This window comes from Pristis pectinata, chromosome 25, assembly GCF_009764475.1.
Source record: "Pristis pectinata isolate sPriPec2 chromosome 25, sPriPec2.1.pri, whole genome shotgun sequence".
NCBI lineage: Eukaryota > Metazoa > Chordata > Chondrichthyes > Rhinopristiformes > Pristidae > Pristis > Pristis pectinata.
Genome location: NC_067429.1, coordinates 23,295,568 through 23,317,236, shown reverse-complemented (window position 1 = coordinate 23,317,236; position 21,669 = coordinate 23,295,568).

The window sequence follows — 21,669 nt, the reverse complement described above, 5'->3', positions numbered from 1 at the left end:
ATTCAAGGGTTTAGGACGTTGTCTAAATGAGTGACTGCGGTGCTGTAGATAGTACTGCAGCCATGTTTGAGGGAGTGAGTTAAAGCATTGGAAAGAGTGGTGACTGGAGTGCCAATCAAATGGCCTTCTTCATCCTGAATGATGAGGTTTTAGAGAGTTGTTGGAACTTCACTCTTCCAAGCAAGTAGAGTGTTTTCCATTAAACATTTTAATTGTTCCACATAGATGGTGGAAAGGTACTGGGATGTCAGGAGAGGACTGACTTGCCAGACAGTACCTAAGTACCTGATCTTGCTGCCAAATATTCACATAGTCAGTCCAGTTGAGTTTTTGATCACTGGTAATGGGATGTTGATGGTGAAGGTCTCGGTGATAGCAATGTCATTTAGTGTCAAAGGTAGGTAGCTGGACTTTCTCTGCCTGGAGATTGTCTGGCACTTTTGCCTGGCACTTCGTGAAGGTTGTCTAGATTTTGCTGCATGCACACTTGGACTCTTTCATTACCTGAAGAGTTGCTAGAGGAACTGAACACAATAAATTTCCCCACTTTACGCCTAATTATAGAAAGAAGATCACTGATAAAGCCCAGGGACTGTGCCGTAAGGAACTCCTGCTGTGGGACCTGGGGCTGGGATGTCAGACTTCTAACAACCACAGCCATGAACCTTCATGTGAGATATGACTCCAAATGTTGGAATGTTTTCCTTTGATGCTCATGACTTCAGTTTACCAAAATTCCTTGATGCCACCCTTCAGTCAATGTCATTTTGATTTCAAAGTGCAGTCACTTTCACCTCACCACTAGAATTCTATGACAAGGTCTAAGGCAAACCTCAAACCCAAACTGGGCATCAGTGAGCAGGTCATTGTTGAGCACTGCCAATAATACTTTCCATCACTAGATAATGGTTGACGGTAGCCATATTGAAAGTGAGGGAAATGTTAGCAGGATCCATTGTCAGCTCCATGGCCACTGCTTTCCTCAAGGCTATGGACTCCTTTCTTATGCCTTCAAAACCCTTTACAACAATGGGACTGGGTCAGAGTATCCAAGCAAACGCTGTTCCTGAAAGTTTTTGAAAAATTCAAAAAATCTTAAAATACTGCCAAAAACTATTCAAACTCTCATGTTAAATATGTATTAATTTTATAACAGTTAAACACGCAAAAACATTTAACTCAATAAACTTAAATGCACGGTAGCATAGCGGTTAGCGCGACGCTATTACAGCGCCAGCGATCGGGATTCGATTCCCGTCGCAGTCTGTAAGGAGTTTGTACGTTCTCCCGTGTCTGCGTGGGTTTCCTCCGGGTGCTCAGGTTTCCTCCCAAATTGCAAAGACGTACAGGTAGGTTAATTTGGGTTTAAAATGGGCGGCGCGGACTCGTTGGGCCGGAAGGGCCTGTTACCACGCTGTAAATAATATTTAAAATTAAAAAAATATTGAAATACTAATGTCCATTACTCCATTGAAAGTACTGGAAAAGCAATCCTTGCACCAGAAGGTTGTTCATCTGGCTTCTCCACCCTAAATTGTAACTTGTCTCAGCTTCACACTTCCTTTGCTGAACTCCATGAGGAGCCTGACATTGGACAAATAACAGACTATAACTTCAGGATCTCCTTGTTTGCTTGGAAATCCAACAGATCCTGTCAGAGAACAGCTAACAGTTCTCTTGAAAATCCAGGCCAATTATTTTATTTTACAAGGTCTGGATGCATATCCCTAAGAAGGTAACATTTTGAAAAGTGTCCTTTTGGCAGACTTACAGCAATCAATATATTTTTACAAACTGCTGCTTTGTAGAAAAGACAGCATCATGATTAACTGAGTGGCAGCACTAAATCCTATAAGCTGGGTATTTATGGATTGTCAAAAATGTATTGAAATCATAATGATAGTTTGTAATATGAACATCTATTGAAATTCACTTTTGAAAGTTGAGAATTGATTTCCAAGGGAGTGGAGCTTTAAGCGTTAAGGCTGGAAGATCATGCAAGTAACAACATTAAACATAAATAGAATCATTGTGCTCTTAAACTTCAAAAATTGGAACCATAGGCTGGATTTTATTGTAAAGTTGCCCCAGGGAAGGTAATATCAAAAAATTACAAACAGTTATCTTTTATTTTGTTGGCTCTCTTGGAAGTTTAAAATATCACATTTGCTAATGAAAGGAAGCAGCTATATAATCGTCCATTACCTTTATTTGTGAAATTACATCAAAGCAATATTGTACAAAGCAGCAAGATCCATCCCAACAGCAGCTGTTTTGCTGAGATTCTGGATTAAAGGGGTAACTTTACCCTGGATGTTGTTAAACTAAGTTTCACTCAGGAAATTGTTAAATGCAATCAGAGAATCCACCTGAAAATAATAGTAAGCAATGGCTCAATAAAAATAACCCCTATGTATACATTTGGGCATGAATGTGATGGCATACTACTATAATGAATTTTAGCCAAGAAGGATAAAGAAAGAGAATGAGAACTTGAGTAAAGTTAGAAGTCAGTCAAATGAGATTTGTGATTTAGGAATGAATTTTAAACCAGCTAAGATTACATGAAAGACACATATAAAACCCTGCTTCTGCATTCCATGCTAAACTTCATGAGAACATGCGGTCCCAGTTAAGAAATGTTAAGGCCATTTGTTTTTCTCAGTAACATTTAGCATAATGACTTACAAATTGTCTTTTATTTTTAATAGAGAAAAATGACCACATGCTTGACAGTAACAAAAATATTCTCAATGTTACCATTTCTGGTAAGAAAGCCAGCATACTTTCTTCCACAAAGGAATGAACTAGTTAGATAGGAACAGGCATCTAATAGCATCACAACAATTTTCACTGGTTCCATTCACAATTCAAATTCTCAGTCTGTGATGGTGAGACATCAACTCACATTTCTCTGGAGTACAAAGTAAGTAATATAACCTCAGCGCTACCAGCACATACTACATTTCCCTGGCCTTTGGCTGCAATATCTCGCTACTACTCATTTAAAAAATCACTCTGAAATATGCCTAACCATGCCATTTTTATGTCACTTAAGGTCTTTAAGAAATAAATTCTGCTTTTCAATGTTGACCTGGATTTTTCAGATAGATTTCAGCACTTCTCCACCTAACTATTTGTGACTTTGGGATTTCCTTGTGAACATGGAATTCACAAGTTAAAGTCAGCTGTTTCTACTACATTTCAAGAATATTTTCTAATATGAGACCTATCATGGGGTCCAGAAAGGAAGCACAGATTGATGCAATTCCCTGCCACTAATGGTGGGAAATCTGTGCCAGTTTAGATCTGCTGAAGGGAAAGTTTCTTCATTGATTTCAGTGGTGTGTTGTTGTGGCTGCAAAGAACTAGAATTAGGATTTGTTAATTAATTTTTATTTTTTAAGTTCATTTTGGAGTTGTTTAATCTTTTGAATTTAAATCATTTTCTTTTAATAGCATGCCAAGCTTTTAACAATTTTTAAATGTTTCTGACATTCAGGAACATTCAAAGCTTTTAACGGCTGGCCAAGCCAGGGGCTGTGACTCACCCAGCTGTCAAAGTTCAGTTCTGCAGTTTTGTACTTAGAGTTTGTTCTACCCTTCACGTGGAGATTTATAGATGAGAAAGGCACGGTGAGGCATCTGGTAGAACTGCTACATCACAGCTCCAACGACCCTAGTTCAATCCTGACCTCCCATGCTCTATGTGTAAAGTTTGTACATTCTCCCTCTGATCACATTAGTCTCCTCCGAATACTCCAGTTTTCTCCCACATCCCAAAGATGTGCAGGTTGATGGATCAATTGGGACTGCAATTGTCACTGTAAAGTGTGGTAGAATCTGGGGAGAGTTGAGGGGAATGTGGGGAGAATAAAAACAGAAATAGTGTATGGTTAGTGTATATGCATCTTTGGTGGTCATTGTAGATCTGGTAGGCTGAAAGGCCTGTTTCCATGCTGTATGACACTATAATTCAAAAGGTCTTGTCACCATGTAAGGCCTTAGCACTATAGATGGAAGTAGCCTCTCTCTGCAAGTTTCTGCTGAGTGAAGTTTGTGCTTTACTTGGAGACCAGAGGTAAGCATGCCCAGCTCACCACTGACTGCAGATTCTTGAAGTAAGTGACTTCTGCTGAGCTGCAGTGTTAACCAATGGTTGCAGCTGCCCCATCAGATTTTGTTTTCTCCATACAGCATGATTTATAATATCCCACATGGAAGCATCTTGTACTTGGGTTAAGAATTCCATGATTATATTCTAAAATAGTTGACTAATTAACAGTGGAATAATGATGCCCTCGATTTCTCCCCACTTGCGCTCAAAGATGACAACAGTGCAGTATGGTGAAAGTTAAAGTTAACCTAACATATAAACATGTATTGTTATCTACAGAAGCAAGGTGAACTTTAATATGGGAAGGTTTCTGGGTTTGTCTCTGCTTTGTCTCATTCTTTTTGCCCTTTCACCATCTCAACATCCACTGAGAAGATACCTTGCACCGCCAGGCTCAAGGACAGCTTCTGTTCTGCTGTTATAAGACTATTGAAGGACCTCTTGTACGATAAGATGAACTCTTGATGTCACAATCTACATTATCATGGCCTTGCACCTTATTGTCTGCCTGCACTGCACTTTCTCTGTAACTGTAACACTATATTCTGCATTCTGTTATGGCAATAACAGCATAATAGAAGCTGTCCTTGAGCCTGGTGGTACATGCTTTCAGGCTTTTGTATCTTCTGCCTGATGGAAGGGGGGAGAAGGGAGAATTTCTGGGCAAGAGGGGTCTTTGATCATGATGGATAGACTGGCTGGCATCTTTCTGGGGCCTTGGCATCATTCTATGATTCTTCTATTCTGTGAACATCACTGGAGGTCTTCCATTGTGTAGTTGTGACATCACTTTTGTAACCTATTGATGAAATGAAGTGTCAGTAGGTTATAGGGAAAATTAGTGAGCAAATATGATTGGTCTGAAAGATTTGACGGGACAGAATGGTCTTCTTCGGTGTCATGAGGAAGTAGGAAAATATGGAAATATGAAATGGGAATTATGACTAGCTGGCATCCACTGCAGGGAAATGGTGCTGAATGGGATTAGTATTTAAGCACAAGGTATTCACATAATATTTGATTGTGCATTAACTTAATGAAGAATCAGCTGATTTAAAATCAATAGGTTAGTACCTCGTTGATGCTAATATCACCTCACAGCCAGATATTAACCTGAAGCAAAAGATGGTAGAAACCTGAAACAAAAACAAGAATGGACAGAAGCACCCAATATGTCAGGGAGCATCTGTGAAGGGAGAAATAATTGGTCAGGTTCAAACTGAGGGATGTGTGTGTGATGTTCCAGTGCCTGTGTTACTGAATAACTGTGTCTATCTGTGTTTGTGCATCTGTCAGCACGTCTGTGTTTACATAATCATATAAAGATGATTATTAGCTCAAAGAAAGCATCGCTTGATGTCGTAGTTATGGAGTCGTACAGCACAGAAACAGGCCCTACAGCACAACAAGCCTATGACAACCTTTTTGCCCATCTACACTAATCCCATTTGTCTGCATTAGGCCCATATCTTTCCATGCCTTACCTACCTAAATGCCTCTCGGATGGAGTAAGTGCCTGATTCTACCACCACCTCTGGCAGCATGTTCCAGGTTCAACCACACTCTATGCAAAAATCTTACCCCTCAGATCCTCTTTAAAACTCCTTCCTCTCACCTTAAACCTAGTCCCCCTTATTTTTGATACCCCAACCTGTGTAAATGTCTAGTCATTTGATGTTAAGAACGTATGTTTGCATACAGAATAGTTGCTCAGAATGGATTATAGTTGCACCAAGAATGTCAGTTAAAGCAGAACCCTGATCATAGGAACAGTGAAAATAGAATTTCATATATTGATTGTTTGCTTGTGTGTTAATTTTTTGCCTCTCCATTATAGGAGTTAGTCACAACAAATCCAGACAGTGAAAGTTTATGTGACATCATTAATTGGTAATGGAATACAACTTGTTATCATTTTACCACCTTAGCAACAGGCCACACTACAATCTAATGTTAATCCACTTTATGCCACACTTTTCCTGGAAGTCATTATCCATTGTAGTATGGCAAATTCCCTGTATTAGCTTCAACTGTGCATGCCCAAGATCACACAATGGATCAAATGTGCTAGTTTTAGGTAATGACCATTCCCCTCCCAACAAATCACTCGACATCACGTTGCTGAGTGTGAGAAGTGGACACAGTGAAAAAATCAGAGGCATTCTCTCAAAGAGGATGTCCATGCCATCAGAGTAACTGGAGTCACCTCATTTATATTCCATCACTGTCACCTCCAACAGCTTAAAAGGGAAGGATACAGCTGTGATAATGATAGCTGTACCCAGAAGCTGCTCATCAGCTAACCCAAAGTATTAATTTGTGTTAATTCTTGTAACAGAGTACCAAAAGTGCAGGTGATGCATTCACCTGATAGGCAACTGTTTTCAACCAAAAGCAAAATGACATTGCTGCTGTTACTTTAGAATTGAATGGTCAAAGGATAAATGATAAATAAATTGTATTAAGATAAATCACTGCAGAAGAATTTTCCAAATGTTCTCGTAAAAAGCCATTCACCCTTCAAGCAGCTCACCTGATTACATTTTGCCATCAGTTCTTTTTAAATGTTTCTGGTCAAATGACTAGACATTTACTTTCACAAGACCTTTGGCAAGGTCCCACATGGCAGGCTGGTCCAGAGGATTAGAATACGTGGGATCCAGGGCGAGATAGCAAATTGGGTACAAAGTTGGCTTGGTGGTGGGAAGCAGAGGGTGGTGGTGGAGGGCTGCTTTTCAGATTGGAGACCAATGGTGCACCGCAGGGATTGATGTTGGGTCCTTTATTGCTCATTATATTTATTAATGATTTGAAAGAGAAAGTAGGTGGCATGATTAGTAAGTTTACAAATGACACCAAAATTGGTGATATAGTAGAGAGTGAAGAAGGTTGTATAAGGTTACAACAGGATCTAGAAATGAGCAAAGGAATGGCTGATGGAATTTAACTCAGACAAGTGTGAAGTGATACATTTTGGGAAGTTAAACCAGGGCAGGGTATGACTTCTAAATGATGGAGAATTGCTGGTTGGTGAGTGAAGGGTGTGTGTTAAACAGTGCCTGAGGATATGGGCAGAGTTACCAGGATAAAGTATTTGCAGTCACTGCCTTGATCACTCAGGTGAGTTGGTGAAATCTCTTCTGGCACTGGATTCAGATTCTGTATATCGACATGAAGCTCAGTAACTATCTGTTCCACCTGCTTCCACACTGTATGTCTGGAGAGCCATTGGCCTTCCAGAGGGTACAAGACATTTATCCACCTTTTCATGTCCTTGACCAAGAATGCAGCGTGGCATCCAAAACTCTGAGGTTCATCTCCATCAATGGTCAGCCATTCTCTCAGACTCATTTGCAGAATGATTCCCCGAGTCCATGCTAGCCTCAATACATCTCCCCTTTAAAGAGATTCATGTTAAAGTTTAGGTGCAATTTGTGCAACCAACACAGGGCAACTTGCAGCAGGATGGGAAAACATTTCTTAGGGGTGCAAAGAAGAACTGTGGGGATCTCACAGTGGAAAACTTGTTGCTGTCAGGATATTTGGGATTGCTTCCTTCAGAACAGAGATTGAAAGGAGACTTAAATGAGGTGTGTAAAATGCTGAGAGGCTAGGATAATATGGATGGGAACAATGCATATCCATCAGCTGAAAAGAAAATCAAAAAACTGACAATGATAAAAATCCGAATTAAAAACAAAAAATGCTGGAAACTCTCAGCAGATTAGGCAGCATATGTGGAAAGAGAAACAGTTAATGTTTCAGGTCCAGGATGGTTTGTCAGAAATTCTACAAGGACGTAGACCAAGCACAGTAGTGTTAGGCTGCATAGCACATTTTCTGCCAGTAATTCAATGATCCAAAAGACCTACATTTCTAAAATTCAAAGAGATCATTCTTTCATGCAGACACACCATTGTGCATCTTGTACAAAGTTGGCTTCTTGCTTCCATTCTCTTAGACAGGCACAGATTAATTCTTGGGCCTATTTTAGGGGACAGATCAATTTAACACCTGCCAAGTTTTGTAAATTCCTTTCCTTTTGCAGCAAGTAAGTATCTTCTTCTTAAATCATTCTGTCAAAAATTATAATTGCTGTATATCATTGCTGTTTGTCACCAAAGATACTGCATTATAAGATTTAAAATACATATAGAACATCAGATTTATTTTCAGTTCATCTTAAGACTCCCAGCATTTATTTTTTACCTGTCCAAATCCAACAAAATCTGTTTCACATAAATGTTCAAACTGTGTGACTTAAGTGATAGGTCCCCATTGTAAATGTTGCTCTGATCTGTAGACTTATTGTTGAAGCTAACAACTTATGATTCACATGCCCACTGTCCTGATGCCTGTTTGAGTCAGCCTGTGATATAAGCTTGCAAAAAACCCACTCTGTCACAGACAGTAGTCAACTGCTTTTGCAAGGAAATACCTCATTTTTCACACTTAATCTAAGCATGGTACAAAACCACACTTGGCTGCTTTTACTTATCACATCCATGTGAGTTCCCTCAAACTCTGTGCTGACACCAACTGTCTGGAGTCAAAGGTTAAGTATGAAATCATCTACTGGAGCCAGAATCTATGGCAACAGATGGTTCACAAAGCCTCTGGCATACAAAGCACTGTAGTGTGTCCTACAGATTTCTGCAGGCTGAAATATGAGGGTTTTATACTCTTTTTCTACCAAAAAAATAAATGACATTTAACAGCATGAGGAATGATATTAAATCCTCTCATAATTAAACTGTTATCCTGAACCTTTACAACTAGAGTGATGTAGTGGATCTATTTATTAATGGAAAGGACTAAATAAAATTCTGGGCTAAAACATTCTGTATCTAAGCTTTTAGTATCATTTACCAGGAAAAGTAATAGAGTCAAAAATATTCGGAGTTTTCAAAATGCATTCTGTTAAATTGGATTATTACAGGAAAATGTTCAAATGGCTTTTCACATTGGTGACTCAGGTAGGGTTGCTACATGAGGTATAAACCAGAGTTTTTTTTCTAAAATTTTGCTCCTCACACCTTGTTGTGCACCTTTTAAGTGAACTGGTGAACTAGTCAGAGTTTATTATGAGGGTTAAGAAGTTACTCTCTTTTTAGAAAGGAAATAGCAAAGTTTAATTTCTCCATTCTCATGGAAGTAATGAATGTACACAGTCCTTTATCATCATGAAGCAAGGAAGTCAGCAATAAAGCACTACTGATAATTAGGCATTTCCAAATTAGACAGCTGTGCTGCACAAGTTTCATGGTAAGCATCTCTGCTATGTTGGGAACAAAAGATGTGTGAAAGTAAAACTGGAAGGTGGCGTTTCAACATCTGGTCAATACATGTAAAAAATATCACAACCATGTTGTCTTTGAGTACCTCGATAATGTCACTACAGATAACAGCCATAGTAAATCATTTGCTGTAATGCCCATTTAACTGTCCGACACTAGTGGATGATTATTGCTACTTGAATGGAGTCCATCAGTTAAAAATTTGGACTGCTTTTCCATTTAGTTCCAATTGCCTACTTATCTCCACCTGTAGGGCAAGATTAGTCTGAGCTTCCTCATTTAAATAGATATTCCTGCTGCACAATAGTGAAAATCAGTCCAGTTGTTTACCACATCTCTTATTCAGTTCAATTGACTTCAAAAAAACCTAATATTGAAAAACTGTAAAGTGCCAGCCTCTGGACATGCACTGAAAATGAACATTTACTGGATGTCCAAGTGTTTAAATGGGAAACCTCAACTTAATCTTGACCTGGAAATGGATCAGGCTAAGTAAAAGGAACTAAATGGAAACCCTCTCATGAAAACTGTTAAATGGCCCATGGAGATATTTATTAAAGAATGGTCCCTGAAAAGGGTTAGTAAAGCAGTCACAGGACACCATTCTCTTCAAGTTGAAATTATTATTTGCATCTGTCGCTTTTAGCACCAACGAATAAAATTTCACAGTAAACTGGTGAAAGCAAAGATCAGAATGGCAATTCACATGAAGAATGATGATAATGGGAACAAATGTCTGGATATTAAATGGGGAGCAGTCAGATTCAGGGCGGCAAGAATCATCTGTGGCTATGTGTTGGATAAGCCAAAGATCCCCTCTCATCTTTATCTCTGCAACATTGAGCTTCCATCAAAAATTAATTTTATATTATTTAATAGTAAATGAATTAGTGGACTCCAGGTGTGCTTCACACTTTATATTGACTGAGGGAAAAAGTCACACTCTTAATTTCTATGTACAGATTTCATCTAGAAAGTGTTTGCATCAAGTTAATGCCTGTTGTTCAATGATACGTGACTCAGGTTAAGTGACTTGCCAGCACCTACTGCCTACATCTTCACTGCCATTTGGAACAGGCACCAATGGACTGAAACAGATGTGAAACCGTAGCTTACAAAAAGTAATCAGTTTTAGCAGAGTACTGCCCAGAGATACATGCCCTAAAATGACATTGTACAGGAAACCTGGGCTGATTTTATCCAGAGCTGCAGGGGAGTGAGTTTCTTGCTCACAAAATATTCCAGGCATGTGCAATACCCAGGCATTTAATATGATGAAGAACATTTACCCACACAGAAAGCACAAACGTAATTGTTTATTGATGGCACTCTTAAAATGGCAGTTCACAACCAGATTACCATTGGAAATAGTGAGGTGGATTCAGGTCATCCAATGGTAGGAATGACAGCAGAGATCTGCAAGTGTGCATTCTCTCTTGAGTGCCCAATGGGACATTATGGCAATGGAGGACACCCTGAGAGAGATCAGATTAGTAAAAACTTCTCCCTAAAGACAGATGTCCAGAAATCAGGTCCATAAGAGCATCACACATAATCCATCATTAACGCTGTGGAGGACTCAACATTGGTTCAAGTAAGATTTATTATTTTATGAGAAATTCAAGCAAGTTTTCTTCTTTTAATTAGGACCTGCTTTCTTGGTTAATGTCTTTACAATTTCATTGGCACAGTTGTGGACTCCGGTGTTGTGTCAGTAACAGCTAGAGTGCTTTGCATGGCTTTTGACATCACTGTTGTCTACCCAATAGTCAATAGGCATGTCATGCACTTTGTGAATGAGGAAAAGCTGACCATGTTCTGTGATCAATTTCACACTTCAAATCAATTAGTCAGCAAATAAAAAACATCTGCCACACAACTGAACTTCAACCCACCACCTTCGGATGGAAGGAGAAAAATCAACACTGGTTCTTAAACTTTTGAGATGTTTGATCATTCAATGGTGTCATGGAATTTCTGTTTTGTTCAAACAGAGACTTAGTTTTTTGGTGTAGATTTTGCCTTGGGTAATCAACACAGCAAGTGTCATTGACAGTAATTCTATCAGTAAATGTGAGTGAAGCAGTTTCATTAAAATGGCTGCAGTAGCGGGCAGAACTGACCATAACAACTTCTTATTATCTTTGAAATCAATAAAGAATCCAATAAAAATAAATAAAAATAGGTATAAATCCTTTTCTTAAATGAAAAGCAAATGTCACTTGTTCTGGACATTTGCCTCAAATTACTGACCTCAAAGAACAAGTGAATGGAAAAGATCACTTGCAGTAACAGAGCAAGAAGAGAGAAGTCTTGTCCAGCATCCAAGCTAATACTTATTCTTAACCAGTGTCACTTAAACCATTGTTCTTCATTGCAAGACTGGCAGCTGTGGCTCCTATTGATCTTAAGTGTGGCTCTTGTGGGAGCTGCGAATAAAGTTTAGGCAGGAATGTGGACAAGTGTGGGGATAGAATGGGGCCAGGTGTACAGCTGGGAGCTGGAGGCCACAGCACAATTGGGATTGGGAGCTGGAGACCAAAGTGTGACCAGGAACAGAGACAAGTGCGCCCAGAGAGAGCAAAGTGTACGATCTGAGGAAAGGGAGTCTGTGAGAGGCTGGGAAGAAACCAAAGAGTGGGAGGGTGGGAAGAGTCACTCTTATGGTGCAAAGGGATGGTGACGCACAATGTGTGAGATTCTTGCTCTCTTCCCCTCTTTTCTGTCCATCCCTCTCTGTTTCTCTGTCTCTCTCGCTAAAGGTAAGCTTTGGAAATTCGACTATTACATACAGCTGAGAGACGTGCTTTTGAATAAATATGTAGTTTACAAATTGGAATTTCAATACTTATTCACATTTGTAATTTTTGTTGCCTTTTTAATGGCTTTAATTGAAGATTTGTAATGGGTCTTTCTCTAAGTAGCCTTTCCACTGGCATTAACTAGCCCCAACTTGAACCAATGTATTCTTTCACATTTTAAAACTAGTAATTTCCTTCTGAGATCTTTGAAATGTATTGCTCAGTGGAAAATCTGAAATGAAAAGTGGATTAATCTTGAAAACGAGAAGTTTTGATCTACTATAATCTGCAACAGAAACCATGCCCTTTTAGATTGGAATTTAAGGCTGAGATTTTTCAACATTCAATATTTGTATTTCTGAGTTTCTGAATGTCAGCACTGTAAGACATTTCCTTTTTGCATATCCATATAGACGTAACCTGGTATCAATCTTTCATGACATTCTATACTAATATTAACAGAAGATGCAAACTTTTCTGCAATCTGTATGTTTTGGCATTAAAAGAGCATTCTTAAACTTATTTCAGTGTGCTAATTTCTGCCTCTGAAATTCTGCCAGTCTTTCTCCAATTTCAGACTCTCCACTGTTGAGAACTATACCTGTACTTTTAACACCTATAGATTTTCACATCATTGGCTCGGCTCACATCACCGTCCAGTAAATGCAAGTGATCCAAAATTTTGTGTCTGTATCTGGTCTGAAATCAAGTCCCACCTGTCTATCACCCCGGCTTCACTGATCCGGTACTGAATAGTGCCCAGTATCCATTGCATCAAGTTTTAAATCATCATCTTCAAATTCTTAGTTCACCAGGCCCTCTGGTTTGACATCCCCTCTATCATCCATCAGACCTCCTTCCAAGTGTCCACAACGATCCCGCATCCATCTGTGGTCTTACCCTGCTCTTTGCAACACTAAATATCTTCAAGGCCTAGAAAATTGATGACACCAAAAAACCCTGACAACAGGAGAAATGCATTAGGATCTCACAACAATTTGACCTGAAATTCATGCATACAATTCTCAAAGGAGGGCAGGTGCTGACCATCCCCGCTGGAAATCATTATGCATAGCTTTGTTGATAACTGGCACTCCACCATCAATAGAGGGAGGTGCTGAGGTGGGATATGTGTGTGATGATTTACTGGGTACAAATGCACTGTAGCCAGGTCAGAGGGAGAGGCTGGCTCGTGTGCCAGATCATACTGGGTTCTACTCTGTGGCTGTGTAAGGAACATGGAATCTACCTTTTCCAGCATGGGTGTGCAGGCCAACTTTGAATCAATACTTGTGGAGCAACTGTTGGCTGAGGTCTCAGCTTCTATTGCAAGGTGGGGAGGACTTGCCCAGTATCTGAAAGGGAAGCTCTGGAGTCTGCTTTGTAAACTGGTGCCCTAACTGTGGATTGCAGGTTTCAAAAGCTCCCACGTGGAAGACAGCTCCAAAATGTTGGAGCCCATGGGATTCAAGGAAATTCGGCAAATTGAGTCCAATATTGGGTTAGTAATAGGAGGCAGAGAATGATGGTAGAGGATTGTTTTTGTGATTGGAAGCCAATGACCAGTGATGTACTATAGCAATCAGTGCTGGGAGGAACAGAGGGACCTTGATACAAATCCTTGAACATGGCAGCACTGGGAGATAAGGTGACTAAGTCATACATTCAGTGACAGGGCAAATAACAATAGCAAATTTAACAATACATTAATTTAACATTTCACTGAAAGAAAACACTCTTGTGCCTTTCCATTTGCAATCTTGTGTCTAGATGTCCTAATGCCACGCAGTGTATCCCTTATGTGTGGCTGACCTAAATGGGTCAGCATCAGTATGCTGTCCAGGGCCAAATGAAGGAATGGTTCAGGATTGAGGCTGAAGGACATGGGTGAGTGTGCTGCCTGACATTTATTGATGGGACGCGTCTTGGTGCCCTCTGAGGACAGACATCTTCTCATCCTGCACCTGCATAACTGGAAACCTTTCCAGAAACTGGGTAAACAACCTCTTGGCACTCAAGCCATTCCACCATTGTTTCATTATGTAAAGGTGGAGCTGATGCCAGCGAGATGCATTTATTTCTCCCCTCTCACCTTAAACCTGTGCCCTCTAGTTCTAGACTCCCCTGCCTTGGGAAAAAGACTGTCTATGTCTGTTTGTGCACATGTAAGGGGAGGGGAGGTTGTGAGTGAGTCTGTTTAGTTCTGAGTTAATGAGAGATGGAAAGAGCAGTTTTTATCTCAGTGTACAGTTCACCTTGATATGTCCCATGAGATCATGAAATATTACTTGGGAATACCTCTGTCATGTGGGGATTCTCACACCTGACTGACACTATTCGCATCATCTGCTCCCAGCCTATTCTGAAGGCAGCCATTGTGTGTGATCTGCAATCCCCCCCCCCCCCCCCCCACACCTAATTGACATTTTCCTCTGAATAAAGTTTAAAGTAGGTTGCCTCCCACTGGTCTTATAGGTGCTACACAATCCAATTTGAGATATATGGATTATATCCCATGACTGCCGTGAACAGACAAATCATTAATACTGAAATAGCAAGTGACACACTTGAGATATAAATTTCATTATATTGGATCTTCACAAGATATTCTTCTTGTTTCATGTTCTCATCTTTGAATCATAACAGAAAGCTATAGGCATTTGACCCTCTGTTATTGACCATTTTTTTTTCTATTCACAAGCATGCTCTTTCTGCTGAGTTTTTACCAGTATTTTCAATTTTCATTCACTGACTTTTGTTCTTATGGGTCTTTTGTTGTATCTTGTATTATTTTACTTCCTTTGTCTATTTTTATATTATCGGTTTAGGGTCTATTTAACCTATTTATCTGCTGCAATCTAGATATTTGGTGATTATGGATTGCCTATTTATAAGTTACCCACCATAAATCTCAATAACCTGTTTCTTTTCTTTCTGGCAATGATGTGTTATTTGATATTTCCCGTATTTAAATTCAAATGTGTAAATACCTAATGAATATAGAATGGAATCTGCAGTGCTCAAACAAAGTGGTCCACACATCCATTATCATCCTAGTTTTAAATATTCACCCACTTTACTGCTGATGTGCCATGCCTGTAGCACATTCAATCTATAGTTTGCCAGGATTTCATCAGCAACACCTCCAAAACTCATAACCTCTACCACCTCCAAAGACAAGGCAAGCAGGTTCATAGGAACACAACTTCCTTCATAAACCATTTTGATAGAGATGTATCCAGTTAGTATCCTGGATCTCCCAGCCTAAGCACACTGCAAGATTAACTGCACCACAAGGACTATAAGGGATCACATGGTTCACCCATCACTACTTTCCAAAGTACGTCTAGGGATGGGCAATAAGTAATATCCAAAGCTCATGTTTTAAAGATGGTGTGTTAGTCGCAGTGAGCTGGTTGTCATGTAAAAGGGTGCAAATGTAACTGTCAGAAGTGACTGTTAATTAACCAAGTGGGTATTTGCACACAGTCGAGGATGTATATTTCAAGATCCTTACAGTTTTGCAACAGATTTATTTCTCCATTTACATAATGGAAATGGCTTGCTATTCTTTTTATTTACTACTCTGCAATCTTTCTGTTGTTTTCTATATTTTGCAAATGTTTTATATAATTTTGCGGATTTGTTACAATGGTGTTTATATTCATGCATATTTTCAAAAGCTCATTGGAAAAACTTCACTGTAGAATATTAAATTGTCAAAAGACATTTGTGAAATTTAGTAACACTTCATGTCTAATGGACAAGTGAGACAGCATGTGCCCTAAAAATTATTATATAAGGAGAACTTTAATGGGAAGAAGTCAACAGGGAACAAACACATCCTTAATCTGTTATCCCTACTAAATAACAAGCAATGAAAATTTTGCAAGGACAAATACTGGACACATTCCACCAAATTTCCAACAGTGCTTATACATTGAATGTTATAAGGGTGTCAAGATGGTTCACTGATCTTCCTGCTAAACAGTGTCTGTTTATGGAAAAAGATTAGCATTCATCACAATCTACTAAATAGATAACATTGCGCAAATCAAGCTAACCATTCCTTCCATTCAAAGTAATTACACATATTGTTCAAGGAATGAATCATTTATTCTGGCTATGCCCAACAACAAACCAGTAACTTTTCTAGTTCTCATGGTTTGGCCTGAAATTTGAACTGATACCTTAGATACATTTCCTTAACATATTTCCCAAATCCTGCATACATCTAAATTTGATCTATTGATTTTGTTTGTATGAAGTTGTGGAAGAACAAGCGATCTTCTAATGGTTATTCTAAACATCAGTACAGAACACAGGACTTTACTTGAGGAGCCGTTACAGTGAAATTCTGATTGAAGAAATTAGTAGCAGCACAGCCACATGCACCTCAAAGTAAAATGAATGGAACTTGCTGGCCAAGTGAATTGTCACCAATTACTGCTGTTAAAAGCAGCTTCAATAACATAAGTTTCAAGCTTCCATGCTGAACAGTGAAATGAGTAAACTAGCAAAGGAATATCTATGGCCCTATTCATTTCTTTCACTCTGCCATCGAAGTTTTACCCCTCTTCTGAGGCAAGAAAGATTTGTACAGAGACAACAAATGGCAATGCCATCTTCATGTATACAGGGTGACTAATATGGCAAAAGTGCAACAACATCACAAGGATGCTGCAGTTATGTGCAGTAACTGGGGACTCCATTGACATAGCGACTAAACCAGCCATGAGTGAGGATCTGCTCAAGAGTTAACCTGAAACTTCTAAATAAAAAGGAACATGTGGGATAATAGGGAAATATTGCTAATATTGTGAAAAGGAAGAATGTGTGTGAATAAGGACGTGGGGAGAGATGCAGTAAGACTAAACAAATCTCCAGGAGACAAAGAACCACAAGATAAAGAACTGGAGGGAAGGGATGTGAAGGAGAAAGATACTTAACTGGGAACAAAGGGAAATTTAATAAAATGAAAATGAAACTGGTCCAGACAATTCTGTTAAGATTGTAGCAAACCAATTGAGGGCTTAAGATTAATAGAAGAGAAATCAAACATGGGGAAAATCAATGGGATGTAAATAAGAAATTGGCAATTCCAAGACAGGGCATACAAAAGCTAGACAAGGAACATAAAAGGAATTGTGGTAAAGGATCTTGGTGACAGAGGAAAATAAAAAATAATTAAAGTGAAGATAGAGCAGATTAGACACACAAAACAAAATTGTCTAATGAAGGATGAGGGTATGACCAAATTGCTACAAAGAAGGAACTTGTGTTTGTTTACTACCAAATCTGGATGAATTAGGATTTGGAACATGCCTGAATTGGATGCAGTGGTCACAGGCAACAGCTAAACAAGTCCGGTGACAAGATAATGGGAAAATGGTCTACTGGCAATGTTAACAAGCACGCACTGAATTGGTTGAATTGGATTTTTTTAAAAGATATGTTGATCCTTTGCAAGATGTGCGTTCCATCTTTGAGGTGTATTTTACTCTGAAGTTGCAAGAGTGCAATGTAGGAAAAGATTCTCCAATCAGTTAATTGACCTGCTGAAGAGCTGGACATGTTGAATCTACAAAGATCAGGATAATGGAACCTGCATCACTCCTTGCTCCATTGCTGATTGCAGCCTCATCATAAACTATACATCAGAGCTTCATGCAGCAATCACTGGTTCTTTGATCAGCCTGCAACTCGCAGAGGCACAGGAGTCTAATGGGGCAGACCATCATTACATTAGGTATCCAAACACATGGAGATTATCATCCCCTCCATCCCCTGCATTTTCCTTCACCACCATAACAGTCTTGCATGTAACTGTTCTGTGGCCACCACGGGGAAAATTCACTTCAGATCTGGCACATTTCCAGTCATTAGCACTGCAATGACAAGGAAATTACAAGCCCTTCATGCGGGACCTGACAGTAATCACACAGATCCTATTTTAATTCATGAGTCTATGTGCAAAACATGATAGCAGCACTTTTAACAAATGTTTGCCCAATTTCATGAATCCCTGAGGGATCCAATTGGGATTAACACGATAAGCAGCGCATGTTTAATGCACCAACAAAAGGATGAAATCCAATTTCCAGCCACCAATCTAACTGAAATTTGATCTGAAATGTGGACAATATTAGCAAGTCTTCTAATGCTGCAGGAAGCAAAAGGTGTTTCATTTAGAGAAGTTGTGCAAAATTTACAGATTCATTTCAATCCTAAACCTTTAGAAATTGTGAAGAGCTATTGATTTTAAATTTGAAATTAGGAATCAAAAGTTACGTGAGACTATAAGTAAATATAATGACTCATTGATGAACCTTTCTCAGTACAGCAGCTTTGATGCTTCAACTCTTTGACAACTTTGCTTCTGGTTTAATTGATGAGCAAATTTAATCCAAATGATAAAACTCACCTTTGCACTTGTGACAATGGAGATGGCATCAAGGAATGTTAAAGAAAAGGAAGGTACAAATAGGACAGCATTTTACAGACATAGAGCAGTGGTGAAGGCCAGAGTTCCAAAGCAGAATCTGAGGCATGCAAATGCAACTGTCGTGACCACACCACAGCATAAAATAACAAACTCTTTTAGATGCCAGTAAAAAGGTCACATATCCTCCACATGCAAATCTAAAGCTGAGGTGACTAACCGAAGCAACTCTAGTAATGTGATTTCTTGACAGAGGGGAAATTTTCACAGGAAGGATCTATAGGCAGGAAGTCTACATAATACTGAAGCCAATGAGAACAGTACAGAATTATGTGGCATTTATACCATCAATGCAATGGCAGAAAGCAGAATAACTTGGTCAATGGGTCACCATGAACATTAACATGGCAACTGATTGCTCAGTTATTTTCAGGGACACTATTGTCAGTGCAAGAAACTGCAGAGAGTTGTGAACACAGCCCAGTGCATCACGGACACCAGCCTCCCTAGACTCTGTCTTTACCTCTTGTTCTCTTGATGAAGCAGCCAGCATAACCAAAGACCCCACCCACCAGGGACATTCTCTCTTCTCTCCTCTTCCATCAGGTAGAAGATACAGGAGCCTGAGGGCATGTACCACCAGGCTTAAGGACAGCTTCTACCCCACTGTGATAAGACTATTGAATGGTTCCCTTAAACAATGAGATGGACTATGACCCCATGATCTACCTTGTGACCTTGCACCTTATTGCACTGCACTTTCTTTGTAGCTGTGACACTTTACTCTGTACTGTTATTGTTTTTACCTGCACTACCTCAATGCACTCTGTAGTAACTCAATGTAACTGCACTGTGTAATGAATTGATCTGTACGATCGGCATGCAAGACAAGTTTTTCACTGTACCTCAGTACAAGTGACAATAATAAACCAATACCAATACCAATACACATATCTAAGTCAGTTCAGCTAAATGTCATCAATAAGAGAGAACTTGAAAATATACTTAAGAAAAATATTGACCAGACGAGATAAAGAATTTAAAGAGTGGCAACAGTCAACAAATAAAACTACTAATGGTTGTAGTGATCTTATCAACCAACACTGAAGGGAAAAGATTGGCTTATAAAATTGAAGCTTGCCTGGAAAGAGGTGTTTGGCATGGATGCTCCAAAATTATGCTTAGACACGCAGCTGGGAAAGTATGCAGAGATGTTCAAGGATGCCTGCACAAGATTAGAGCTTCTAATGCTAAAATCTAAATCAAGTCAGATGTAAAAGCAATTTTTTGTAAGCCTTGACCTCACCCATATGTGTTAAAGAATGAACTGGAGAAAGAACTAGGTAAGTTGGAATGAAATGGGTTTCTAGTGAAGACTAGTCAGTATGACAGGGAAGCATACACTGTATTAATGCTTAAAGTGGGCAAGTCCGTTTGACCATGTGGTGAGTACGAGATGACACTGATCCAGGCAGATGACAATGGGTGATACCCATTATCTGCTTCACTTCAATTATCTGCAGTGTTGGCAGGACCAATTTTTTCGCCAAACTGATTAATTAATACAGATAGGACTCTCTATCTACATAAAACTACCTTATAGTATAAAGTCATACAAAAGATCTTTCAAAACTCCATGGACAAGACACTTTAAGATATAGATCATTACTATGCAATCAAGATGATGTATTAATAGCCACAAGTACCAAAGGGAAAATAGTCTTAAAATAGGAGAAGCGTCCAAGTGGCTACACACAACACAATATAAAGCTTAAAAGAAGCAAATGATTCATGCAGAAAGATGCATGTGCAAAGTCAAACTAGTGTTCATGGAGCTAAAAATGGCAAGACATTTCAAAAGAAATACATGTTGATTGTTATGAGAAAGAGATTGATATAATACTTGCAGATAGTCAGAAAAACTACAGGCGCTGGAAATCTGAAACAAAAGCAGAAAATGCTGGAAAAAGTCAGCAAGGTCAAGCAGCTTCTGTGGAAGAGAAACAGTCAACATTTTGGTTCTGACAAAGGGCCACAGACCTGAAACATTGACTCTTTCTCTTTCTATCAATGCTGACTGACTTGCTGAGTTTTTCCAGCAGTTCCTATTTTTGACCCAGAGAGAGTCTATTGAAATGGATGCAGATGGGACCTGTACTAAAAAAAGAGCAGATTATTGAAGAGTTGAGGTCCATTTCTTATGAAATGGTTCAATAGAAAAGGTAGTCTCAGTTTCATTCATTTCTATTTGAGCTCTTATGAATCAAAATTAGATTAAGCACCATTTATTTCACTGTCTTATCCAGAATCAAAAGTCAGTTGAGAGATCAATGAGAATTGTCAAAGAAGCACTGAAGAATCAAATATTATGAGGGTATCCAAGTTTAACAATGAGATACCAAGTAGCCAACCTTTTATTAAACTTTAGAAGGATGCGATATTCCATCAAAGGTTTTAATGTGTAGAAGACCCAGAGCACAATAGAGTTTAGTTCAGCCAAATTGCAGGGAAGGTGGAAGGGAGTTAGATGAGACAGAAACAAAATTATGACTCAAGTTATGGAAAGAGATAATTCAGACAGGATGATAGAACTTGTTTGATAAGGGATTGTGAAAGATTGTAGCAGAGAGAGATACCTTATGAAAATGGGAGATAAAATCAGTAGTGTAATGTAAACTACTTAATTCTACCAAGAGATACAGAGGAGAATATCAAAGAGTTATGTAAGTTACATTGCTGCAGCTAGAAGAGCTGCTGCCTCACAGCTCCAGTGACCCAGGTTCAACTCTGACTTCTGGTGCTGTCTGTGTGGAGTTTGCCCATTCTACCTATGATGGTGTGAGTTTCCTGCAGGTGCTCCAGTTTTCCTTCCACATCCCAAAGGCACAAAAACCGGTAAGTTTGTTGGCCACTTTAAATTGCCCCTAGTGTGTAGCTGAGTGGAAGAATCTGGGGAGGAGGATAAAATGGGATTAGTGTAGGATATGTAAAATGGTGCTTGATGTTCGGCAT